Source organism: Triticum aestivum, chromosome 5B (assembly GCF_018294505.1).
Source record: "Triticum aestivum cultivar Chinese Spring chromosome 5B, IWGSC CS RefSeq v2.1, whole genome shotgun sequence".
Taxonomy (NCBI): Eukaryota; Viridiplantae; Streptophyta; class Magnoliopsida; order Poales; family Poaceae; genus Triticum; species Triticum aestivum.
Window position 1 is genome coordinate 50875537 of NC_057807.1, and position 12801 is coordinate 50888337.

Here is a 12801-nt window from a genome sequence, read left to right on the forward strand (position 1 = left end):
ACCCTTCGTCCAATATACCGATCTTGACCTCCGGACCATTCCAGAGCTCCTCGTCATGTCCGAGCTCTCATCCGGGACTCCGAACAACCTTCGGTAACCACATACTATTTCCCATAACAACTCTAGCATCACCGAACCTTAAGTGTGTAGACCCTACGGGTTCGGGAACCATGCAGACATGACCGAGACGTTCTCCGGTCAATAACCAACAGCGGGATCTGGATACCCATGTTGTCTCCCACATGTTCCACGATGATCTCATCGGATGAACCACGATGTCAAGGATTCAAGCAATCCCGTATGCAATTCCCTTTGTCAATCGGTATGTTACTTGCCCGAGATTCGATCGTCGGTATCCCAATACCTCGTTCAATCTCGTTACCGGCAAGTCACTTTACTCGTTCCGTAATGCATGATCCTGTGACTAAATACTTAGTCACATTGAGCTCATTATGATGATGCATTACAGAGTGGGCCTAGAGATACCTCTTCGTCATACGGAGTGACAAATCCCAGTCTCGATTCGTGCCAACCCGACAGACACTTTTGGAGATACCTGTAGTGCACCTTTATAGCCACCCAGTTACGTTGTGACGTTTGGTACACCCAAAGTACTCCTACAGTATCAGGGGTTACATAATCTCATTGTCTAAGGAAATGATACTTGACATTAGAAAAGCTTTAGCAAACGAACTACACAATCTTGTGCTATGCTTAGGATTGGGTCTTGTCCATCACATCATTCTCCTAATGATGTGATCCTGTTATCAATGACATCCAATGTCCATGGTTAGGAAACCATGACCATCTGTTGATCAACGAGCTAGTCAACTAGAGGCTCACTAGGGACATGTTGTGGTCTATAATTCACACATGTATTGCGGTTTCGGGTCAATACAATTATAGCATGAATAATAGACAAATATCATGAACAAGGAAATACAATAATAACAATTTTATTATTGCCTCTAGGGCATATTTCCAACAGATTCTACTTCGCCATCCTCCCAACAAGATTCGCAAGACAACACAAGGTTGGACAGTCAACGTAGCTGTGTAGATGATGAGCACATCTCCCCTACTCCACCATCATAGGTGCTTGCTCTAACTTGGCACTAGTATATGTGGTTGCATGTTGCGTATGATGTCTAGCTTGTATTGCTTCTAACTTGAATTGTATCTGCTTACTTTACACATAATGCCTGTGAATATGACACATGTTCCTATTTCTAGAACACACGTGTACATGATGAGCACATCTCCCCTACTCCACCATCACAGGTGCTTACTCTTACATGGAACTGTTATATGTGGTTGCGTTTTCTGTATGATGTCTAGTTTGTATTGCTTCTGATTATGTTGAAATGCATCTGCGTAGCTTACAACTTATACCTGCAACAATCACTTAGCCATAAGACACATTTAACTTGGGACTGTGATGTAGGTTGCATCTTGCATTGTCTTCTAGCTTGTATTGCTTCTAATTTCTTGAAATGGCACTTATGACGAGACACTTTTTACCTGATAGAGTGATATTGGTTGCATGTTCATATGGTGCCTAGCTTTCATTTCTTCTAATTTTGTTGAAATGCCTTCCGCTTACTGTTTTTTCATACATATTACATCCTCCTATCGTACGTGTGAATATGAAATGCTGTCTTTTGTTGTATATATTCCATCCTCCTATCTTGCGCTTGCCTTACATCAAAGTAGTGTTCGTCTGTATCATGCATCAACCAGTTCTGCAGAGCTAATTTTATTCATCTTCTTGTGGTTTTGACTTCATAAGGCAATATCAGAAAATAGGAAGGAAAAGAGTAAGTTAGGGGATGTTGGTGGTCCTCCGCACCGACGCAAACAGAGACTCTCTAGATTTGCCACTACTACTGCTAATGAAGTTGAAGTCCCAAGTCTACATGATGAGTTCATCTCCCGTACTCCACCATTGGAGGTGCTTGCTCTAAGTTGACAGTGTGATAATTGGTTTCATGTTGCATATGTTGTCTAGCCTATATTTCTTCTATTTTGATTAATTTGCACCTGCTGAGTTTATACATTATACATGTGCATATGACATGGCTTTCTGTGTCTAGAATACACTACATCTATCTATCATACCATGTTCTTACATCAAAGTACTGTTGTTGTGTATCCCGCATCAGTCACTCATGATTGGACGCTTTTAGCATGGCAGTTTGATAGTGGTTGCATCTTGCATTGATTTCTATGTTGTACTTCTTCTAATTTTTCGAATTGCCACTTATGACAAGACACTTTTAACTTGCCAGAGTAATATTGGTTGCATCTTTCATATGGTGTCTAGCTTGCATTACTTCTATTTTCTAGAAAATCCTTCTGCTTAGTTTGCACATCGTAGCTGTGAATATGTCATGTCGTCCTGTTTTTCTTACATATTCCATCCTCATACGGTTGTCTTACATCAAAGTGTTGCTTGTCTGTATCATGCATCAATAAGTTCTGAAGAGTGATTTTATTCTTTTGTGTTGTGGGTACAGCTTGACATGGCAAAGTCAAAAAAGAGCAAGGAAAATAATATAGTAGGGAGTTTTGTTACTCGTCGGGTGAAACGGAAAAGGATCTACCGTTGAGATTCTGCTGGTACTTATAGTGCAGTAGAATGTCCAAGTCCACCGGCTAAATCTACAAACACAGTATCACCTGCTCCACCAGCTGCAGCATCCGCTTCAACTGTACCAGCATCTCAACCAGTTACTCGTTCGTTTGCTCCAGAACTGGCCAGTTCCCAAGCTGCCTTCACACCTAACACTACTTCTGAAGCACTGCTGACACAACAGGACTTGGCAAGATCAAATGAACCTCATGAGCATCAACACCAAGACGGTACCTGACCGAGTCAAGTTGCAGTTGCATGCTCCTTTATATGTACTGTCACAGTTTGATGTACACTAACACTTTCCATATTCGTTGTTGAACTAGAACCATGGCGCAAGCGGAAACAGACATCAGGGATAATGCTTGACAGATTAACAAAATCTAAAGGAGGGAGAATGGAGATCCATTTTGAGGCAGGTTTAAAAAGGCCACGTGATGCTACAGAGTCATCCAAGTTAGTATCAGAGGCAGCCATTGCCGTTAGGTGTCATGCACGTATCCTCCCAACGTGGATCCAGTACAGGAATGAGAAAGACAATACCCAGTTTAACACCTTCCTTGACCATTTATCCATAAGTAATGTCATTCATCACAATTAGTAATATTGTCTTGCTCTGTCCCATACTTTCTAGCTTCCTCCTAATAAGACTCACATTCTTTTTTCAACAGATGAGGTTCAAGTTAGATCCGAAAGATGATGCAACTAAACAAGCATGCACTCATGTTTTTTAGTCTACTCTGCGATAGTATCGGTACCACCTTAGAAAATCTCACTTTGAAGGCAAGGCTAACAATGAAATCGCCCAAACATCTCCAGTGGAATATATTACAGATGAAGACTGGACAACCCTCGTTAAACACTTGTCTGATCCAAAGTATCAGGTAGACTATATGTATTTGATCAGACCACATATTGTACTTGTATTTATGTATGTGCCTTACAAGTGTATCTTGTTCTAGGCTAACTGTTTGAAGAACAAAACCAACCGTTCTAAAGTGAAATTCCAACAGACAACAGGATCTCGTAGCTATATTGCACACTGCGAGCTCTTGTAAATAGCTGCTACTTCCTTCTTTTTTGTGTGCCATATTATCGTATCTATATTGACTTGTTCCAAATATAGAGGAAAGCCCGTGCGGACCAAAAAGAACCTGAACCGAATGCAGTGCAAATCTTCAAGGATTGCCACACCAGCAAGATGAAGTGCATGAGCACACCAGTTCAAGCCGATGTAAGTCCTTACTCCTCCTGCCTTGAACTGATTAGTACTGCGATGTGTTCATTTAACTACTTGGTTTGCAGCCAATGTCAGTTACTCTATTCACTTTTATACACAGGTGTCTTAACCTATCATTTCACCATGGTTTAAAAAAGATGAAGGATATTCTTTTGGTCTTGATCTGTAATCTAGTTGTTATGTTCACGTGAGCACACAATGATAAAATAGTCTGTTTGTTTTATATATGTTTTCCCATGATATGAATGATGTCATACTATGTTCATCCTACTTTAAACCATCTCTCTTTATCCTTAGATGTCAACGAATGTCAGGAAATAGACAATATAGTAGGCATGCTACACGGACATATGTTCTGAAACTGATTTTATTATGTTGTTGGCACTACAATACATGCTAATGTATTACAGTAGTTCACCAAAATAAGTTATGTATAAACGTTTAACCTACTTTGTTTGTTTTTGTCTCATTAGTAAATCTGGTACACTAATCTACAAGTTCAAACTTTCAGGAAGCTATGGAACAAATGATTGAACAGCCACAACCACCTAAAGGTGACGAGGCTACTACAGGCACAATGTCACCTCTTGCTGCAGTGTGTCAGTATCTCTCCACTAACAGTGCAAAAAGCACCTTCCTGCGTAATTCTGGGTTGGTTGTCAAGGTAACCTCATCTAAATCACCTTCTGAATAAAACCTGCTAGACAGAGTGATATATCAGTGCTCTAGACACAAGTCCAATCCCTAATGGACGTTGTTTTGGAAACAAGAATAGTGGTTGAGAAATGTCGTCAAGATATGAATGGTTTTGAAACCAGACTATTAGACATTCGCTTCGTTGTTCAAGAGAAATGGCGTAAAAAGGTGGAGATCATGCTGCTCCATCAGATTCTACAGCCTGAAACATTAGCACTCAGGTCAAATGATTTGTGCTTCTATACATCTGATGGTGCTTTTATCTGGAAGGACTGTAAACTTTATGCCAACAGGCCTTTTGTTGTATGGTTGGAATTTATTTTGTTGTGATACAACATTTATGATGCTGCCATAGGCTGCAGTAATTACGGTGCTATTTTTGTATAGTGTAGGTTTATCTTCGTAATGTATTCGGCCGAAAGCTTCATAGGAGCCCAACATGCCAACATTCGTCAGGCCCATTCCAACTGGCCTAAAAACGATTACGGGCCAAAATTGGCATGTAGCCCACTAAAAATATCTGGGCCTAAATCAGCATAAGCTTTCATATTTTTCTGGTAGGCCTGTGCCCATAGTGGGCCTTTAACAGGCCTAAACATAATTTGGGCCCTGAGTAAAATTAGGCCGTTTACAGGTGTAAATATCTCGAGCCCATAAAAAACATGGGCCTTTAATAGACCAAAAGTGAGATTGGGCCCTGATTGTGCCAAATAACCCTCTGGACTTAGCAGGCCGAAATGGTGGCCCATTTACGATGCGGATCGTTGACAGGCCAAAATTCGGACGTGCCATAAATGCGCCGACCTAATACACGGGACTTTAGTGGGCCAGAACTTTGGTCGGGCTAGATTATCGTCATTTTTATATGGGCCATTAATGGGCCCAATATGACATTGGGCCACATATGGCCCATGGTTTACGTCCGGCGTTAACAAGCCGGAAATGACAACAGGCCGAAAGTGGCCCAAATCTATAGTGGGCCTCTAACAGGCCGAATGTCAGACATGGCCGAATATGACCCAAATCCTTTACGGTCATTTATGGGCTGAAAGTTTTGATGGCCTGTAAATGGGCCCAAATGAAGTCGGGCCTTTAACACACCGGAAATACACCGGGCGGTAATTCGGCCCAATTACTTAGCGGACAGTTAACGGGCCAGAAGTGACCATGGTCCGCGTTGATGACAAGTTTAGGACAGGCCATTGACGGGCCAATTTGACAGAGAATGTTGGGCCTTTAGCTGGGCCGGTCCATTATGGTGTGCAGAATCTTGTGGGCCTTTAGCTGGGCCGGCCCATTATTGTCCGCAAAATCTTGTGGGCCTTTAGCTGGGCCGGCCCATTATGCTCTGCAAATTCGTGTGGGCCTTTAGCTGGGCCGACCCATTATGGTCCGCTAAATTTTGTGGTCCTTTAGCTGGGCTAGCCCATTATGGCCCGTTAAATCTTATGGGCCTTCGGTTGGGCCGGACCATTTAAACTTTGTGGGCCACTTTTGGGCCGGTCCACATGTCAACATATCAGAGGCCCATCTCGACCGTTGGATGAGTGACACCTGTGCCAACGCGGAGCTGACATGTGGATCCGTCAGCCAATGAGAATTTTACACGTGGAAAATCGGCATTGGTGGTGGTTGTTAATGGGTTATCGGATCCAAAATCCGACCTGATAGCTTAACGGTGTTTGGTGACGGTGGATGCCACGTGTCAGTCACCCTTGACGAAAGCACTTCTGTGACGCACGATATATCGTCATGGAAGTGGACACTTCCGTGATGATAATTTTGGCAATGTCATGGAACACTTCTACGACAGCACATGTATGACTATCTTGATTCTGTCATAAATTTGTCATGGATGTACATGCATGACAGAAAACGCGACCTACTGTATCAAACATGTATCATCATGGAAGTGTATTTTTTGTAGTGAGGTGGAATAGAATATAATGATGGAGGTTATGTGGAGAAGAAAAAAAAGGAGAAAGTCTCACATCGACGCTGCTAATCAATGGGCTATGGAGATGTCCATCAATTTATGTCAATGCGAGGAGTAGGGATTGCCATGCAACAGATGCACTAGAGCTATAAGTGTATGAAAGCTCAAACTGAAAACTAAGTGGGTGTGCATCCAACTTGCTTGCTCATGAAAACCTAGGGCATTTGAGGAAGCCTATCGTTGGAATATACAAGCCAAGTTCTATAATGAAAATTCCCACTAGTAAATGAAAGTGACAACATATGAGACTCACTATATGAAGAACATGGTGCTACTTTGAAGAACAAGTGTGGAAAAAGGATAGTAACATTGCCCCTTTTCTTTCTTTTTTTTTCTTTTTTTCTTTTTTTTCTTTTTGGGTGGGCCTCTTTGGCCCCCTTTTTTTATTTAGGCTTCTTTGGCCTTTCTTTTTTTTTCTTTTTTTCTTTTTTTATGGGGCAATGCTCTATAATGATGATCGTCACACTTTTATTTACTTACAACTCGATATTACAACTCGATACTAGAACAAAGATATGACTCTATATGAATGCCTCCGGCGGTGTACCGATATGTGCAATGATCTAGCATAGCAATGACATCAAAAAACGGACAAGCCATGAAAACATCATGCTAGCTATCTTACGATCAATAAAGGAAATATGACAATGAATGCTCAAGTCATGTATATGATGATGATGAAAGTTGCATGGCAATATATCACGGAATGTCTATGGAAATGCCATGATAGGTAGGTATGGTGGCTGTTTTGAGGAAGATATAAGGAGGCTTATGTGTGATAGAGAGTATCATATCACGGGGTTTGGATGTACCGGCAAATTTTGCACCAACTCTCGAGGTGAGAAAGGGGAATGCACGGTACCGAAGAGGCTAGCAATGATGGAAAGGTAAAAGTGTGTATAATCCATGGACTCACATTAGTCATAAAGAACCCATGTACTTATTGCAAAACTTTATTAGCCCTCGAAGAAAAGTACTACTACGCATGCCCCTAGGGGGATAGATTGGTAGGAAAAGACCATCGCTCGTCCCCGACCGCCACTCATAAGGAAGACAATCAAAGAAACACCCCATGCTTCAAATTTGTCACACAACAGTTACCATACGTGCATGCTACGGGACTTGCAAACCTCAACTCAAGTGAATCTACAATCCACAGCCACCCACTAGCATGACTCTAATATCACCATCTTTATATCGCAAAACTATTGCAAGGAATCAAACATATCATATTCAGCGATCTACAAGTTTATGTAGGATTTTATGACTAACCCTGTGAATGACCAATTCCTGTCATCTCTCTAAATAGATATAAGTGAAGCAAGAGAGTTTAATTCTTTCTACAAAAGATATGCCCACGCTCTAACAAATATAAGTGAGGCAAAAGAGCTTTCTACAAATGGCAGTTTTCTATGTGAAGAGAAACAGGCAATCCAAACTTCAAATGATATAAGTGAAGCACATGAAGCATTCTATAAAGCCACACTCAAAAGATTTAAGTGAAGTGCAATGAGCATTCTATAAATCAACCAAGGACTATCTCATACCAGCATGGTGCATAAAAGAAAAATGAAAACTAAATGCAAAAAATGCTCCAAGGTTGCACATAATGCATGAACGAAACGAATACGAAAACATACTGATACTTGTTGAAGAAACAGGGGATGCCTTTCGGGGCATCCCCAAGATCAGACGCTTGAGTATCCTTGAATATTCACTTGGGGTGCCTCGGGCATCCCCAAGCTTGAGCTCTTGCCTCTCTTCCTTTTCCTCATATCGAGTCATCCTTGATTAGACACTTCATCCACACAAAACTTGAACAGAAAACTCGGTAAGATCGGTTAGTATAATAAAGAAAATCACTACTCTAAGTACTGTAGCAAACCAATTCATATTTTGTTTTTGCATTGTGTCTACTGTAACATAACTTTTTCATGGCTTAATCCACTAATATAAATTGATAGTTTCATCAAAACAAGCAAACTATGCATCAAAAACAGAATCTGTCAAAAACAGAACAGTCTATATCAATCTGAACATTCACCATACTTATGGTACTCCAAAACTTCTACCAAAATTAGGAATAATAAACAAGTTATACATCAAGACAGTTCAAAAGGAATCAGAACCATTTGACGTTCCAGATAAAAATGTAAAATCACGCACTACAGCCAAAGTTTCTGTCCTGCACCGTACAAACCAACAAGCATTGTAAACATCCTAAAGGCAAACCTTGGCACATTATTTTTATAATACAATGGAATTGTACAAAGGGATAATTATTTTTTATCAAAATTTTCTGTAATCAAGATTCACAAAGTTTCCGTGAGCATGAACAAAGTTCAAGGCTAGCTCCCACTTCAACAATGCTTGTCATTCTCACTTTCACTTTCCTTTTTGAAAAGTTTTTAGGTTCCCCTCTTTATTTTTTTTGTTTTTAAACTATATAAAAGCACTCAAAAGAAATAAATGACTCTCTAAAACTTCCGGGTTGTCTCCCTGGCAGCGCTTTCTTTAAAGCCATTAAGCTAGGCATATAGTGCTCAAGTAATGATTCCACCCGGATCCCAAGGTATATCAAAGCCATTTTTAATTAACAATGATTTGTAGTTTAGTAATGATCACAAATTAACATATATCATGCATCAACAAATTCTAACTCTCTTCCTATGCATCGGCATGTCATAAAAGAACAATTCATGCACACATAGTAAAGGCCAATGCATAGTATAAACAGTTTCTTGCAATTTTATCATATTGGAAACATAGAGAGGTGGAGATATAGTTCCTCACTCATAATAATTGCAAGTAGGAGCAGCAATCACATGCATATCACATTCATCAAAATCATCATGTGCAATGGTAAAAGGCAACCCATCAATATAATCCTTAATAAGCACAAACTTCTTCGATATAGTGTAGTTGGGAGAATTCAAAAATATAATAGGACTATCATGCGTGGGTGCAATAGCAACAATCTCACGTTTAACATAAGGAACTATAGAAAGTTCATCTCCATAAGCATAATTCATATTGGCATCTTGGCCACAAGCATAGCAATCGTCATCAAAAAGGGATATTTCCAGAAAATCGACGGGATCATAGCAATCATCATAGCAATCATCATAGCAATCATCATAGCAATCATCCTTCGGTAAGCACGAAGGGGAATTAAACAATGTATGAGTTGAAGAGTTACTCTCATTAGAAGGTGGGCACGGGTGATCAATCCTCTCTTCCTCCTTTTGTTCTTCGCTCTCCTCATCGTCTTTTTCATCCAATGAGCTCACAATTTCATCAATTTCTTCTTCCATAGCTTCCTGCAAAATATTAGTCTCTTCTTGGACAGCAGAGAATTTCTCAATAAATGCATTAATATAATAATTGTATTCATAATTTTCAAAGCAATATCTAAGTATAGCAAGATTTTCAGGCCTATAAACATCATCATCAAAAGCTTCATACTTTTCAAACAAAGATTCAATTTCATAAGCAGCCTTAAAAGCAACAAATTCTTCTATTTGTTCCACATTATAGTAATCATAGATACCATTAGCATAAGAAGCTAAGGTTACATTATCATTAAATTTGCATGAAAAGGGAAGGTGTGGAGCCTTCATCCTAGAGCAACAAGTAATATCATATCTCAAGCATAGATCCCGGGCATACCAACGCAACATAATAAATTGATCCCATAATAGTTTCCCTTTTTGTGTCGAGCGATAATCCCTAAAGTATTCACGTTGATCCAACATGTCTCCCATTATAAAGTTGAATGGGGTTTTCTCAGGACTATCAAAGTAGTAAATAATATCTTGAACATAATGAGAATCGGGGGTTTTAGGAGTTACCCCATCTCTATGAGTAGCAAGTACACCTAATTTTTTTGGTATTTTGTGTTCCATATCCATAACTAAAGATAGAGAACAACTAAGAACAGAAAATAAAAAATACTTAGTAATAAAGCAAACAAGCACACACGAGAATATTCACCCCACCCTATTGCTCCCCGGCAATGGCGCCAGAAAAAGGTCTTGATAACCCACAAGTGTAGGGGATCGCAACTGTTTTCGATAAGTAAGAGTGTCGAACCAAACAAGGAGCTAAAGGTAGAATAAATATTCCCTCAAGTTCTATCGACCACCGATACAACTCTACGCACGCTTGACGTTCGCTTTACCTAAAACAAGTATGAAACTAGAAGTACTTTGTAGGTATTGTTGGATAAGTTTGCAAGATAATAAAGAACACGTAAATAAAAGCTAGGGGTTGTTTAGATAAAGATGCAATAAAGTAAATATAGCGAGTATGGAAAAGTGGTGGTAGGAGTTGTGAAATTGTCCCTAAGCAATTGACTACTTTACTAGACCGGTAATCACTATTGCAATTCTATTTGAGGGAGAGACATAAGCTAACATACTATCTCTACTTGGATCATATGCACTTATGATTGGAACTCTAGCAAGCATCCGCAACTACTAAAGATTCATCAAGGTAAAACCCAACCATAGCATTAAAGCATCAAGTCCCCATTATCCCATACGCAAACAACCTACTTACTCGGGTCTGTGCTTCTGTCACTCATGCCACCCACCATAAGCAAATCATAAACATATTGCAAACCCTACAGCGGGAATCCCTCACGCTTGCGTGACACAGAGGGCACCATAGGACATCACCAATAATAAAACATGCAACTCAAACCAATCATAGCAATTCATCAATCACCGATAGGACAACGAAAATCTACTCAGACATCATAGGATGGCAACACATCATTGGATAATAATATGAAGCATAAAACACCATGTTCAAGTAGAGGGTACAGCGGGTTGCGGGAGAGTGGACCGCTGGATATAGATGGGGGAAGGTGATGGAGATGTTGGTGAAGATGACAGAGGTGTTGGTGAAGATCGCGATGATGATGATGGCCCTCGGCGGTGTTCCGGCACCATCGGAAGCAAGGGGGAGAGAGCCCCCTTCTTCTTATTCTTCTCCCTTGACATTCTCCCTAGATGGGAGAAGGGTTTCCCCTCTGGTCCTTGGCTCCCATGGCTTGAGAGGGGCGAGAACCCCTCCGAGATTGGATCTATCTCTTTGTTTCTGCGTTCCCTGTTTCTGCCCCTTCACCGTTTCCTTTATATCTGGAGATCCATAACTCTGATTGGGGTGAATCTTTCGCCAGATTTTTCTCGTAAAATTAGCTTTCTTGCGGCGAAATAAGAGCGTCAACCGCCTTACGGGTGGCCCACGAGAGTGCCAGGCGTGCCCAGGGAGGTGGGCGCGCCCCCTGTCTCGTGGCCACCTCGGACACCGTTTCGCATTGATTCTTCCTCCGGAAAACCCCAAATATTACAAAATAATTCTTCGTCCGTTTTATCCCGTTTGGACTCCATTTGATATTGGTTTCTGCGAAACATAAAACATGCAACAAACAGGAACTGGCACTTGTGTAACGCCCCAGATATACTTTCCATATTTGTATCCAACTCTTGCCGTCTCCGGCGCTAAGTTATATTTATTTCTCGGGTTTGGGTCTTTGTCTCCGTGTGTTGTTTTTCTTTTTCGTGCATCTCTTATCATTTCATCACGTGCATTGCATTTGCATACATGTTCATCTCATGCATTCGAGCATTTTCCCCGTTGTCCGTTTTGCATTCCGGCGCTTCGTTCTCCTCCGGTGGTCATTTCTAGTCTTCTTTCGTGTGTGGGGTTTAAACATTTCCGGATTGGACCGAGACTTGCCAAGCGGCCTTGGTTTACTACCGGTAGACCGCCTGTCAAGTTTCGGGTCATTTGGACTTCGTTTGATACTCCAACGGTTAACCGAGGGACCGAAAAGGCCTCGTGTGTGTTGCAGCCCAACACCTCCCAAATTTGGCCCAAAACCCACCAAACTCTGCTCCATGTCCTAGAGCGTTCGATCACGATCGTGTGGGCGAAAACCGCACCTCATTTGGACTCCCCTAGCTCCCTCTATGCCTATATATAGACCCCCCTCCTCCAAATCCCGGACCCCCTCGTCTCAAACCCTAGTTTAAAAAAAACAGCTCCCAGCCACCGACGGACATGTCCGCCGCCTGACCGGACACGTCCGCCGGCGCCCCCGACCACTCCGGTGCCGCCACGTGGCAGGACCACATCGCCGCCGCCGTCCCGGCCCGGGAGGCCCAGGAGGGGCCCCCGCGAGCCCGCGCCCCCGCGCCTCTTCCTCCTCTCGGGCGCCGCCGCCTCCCC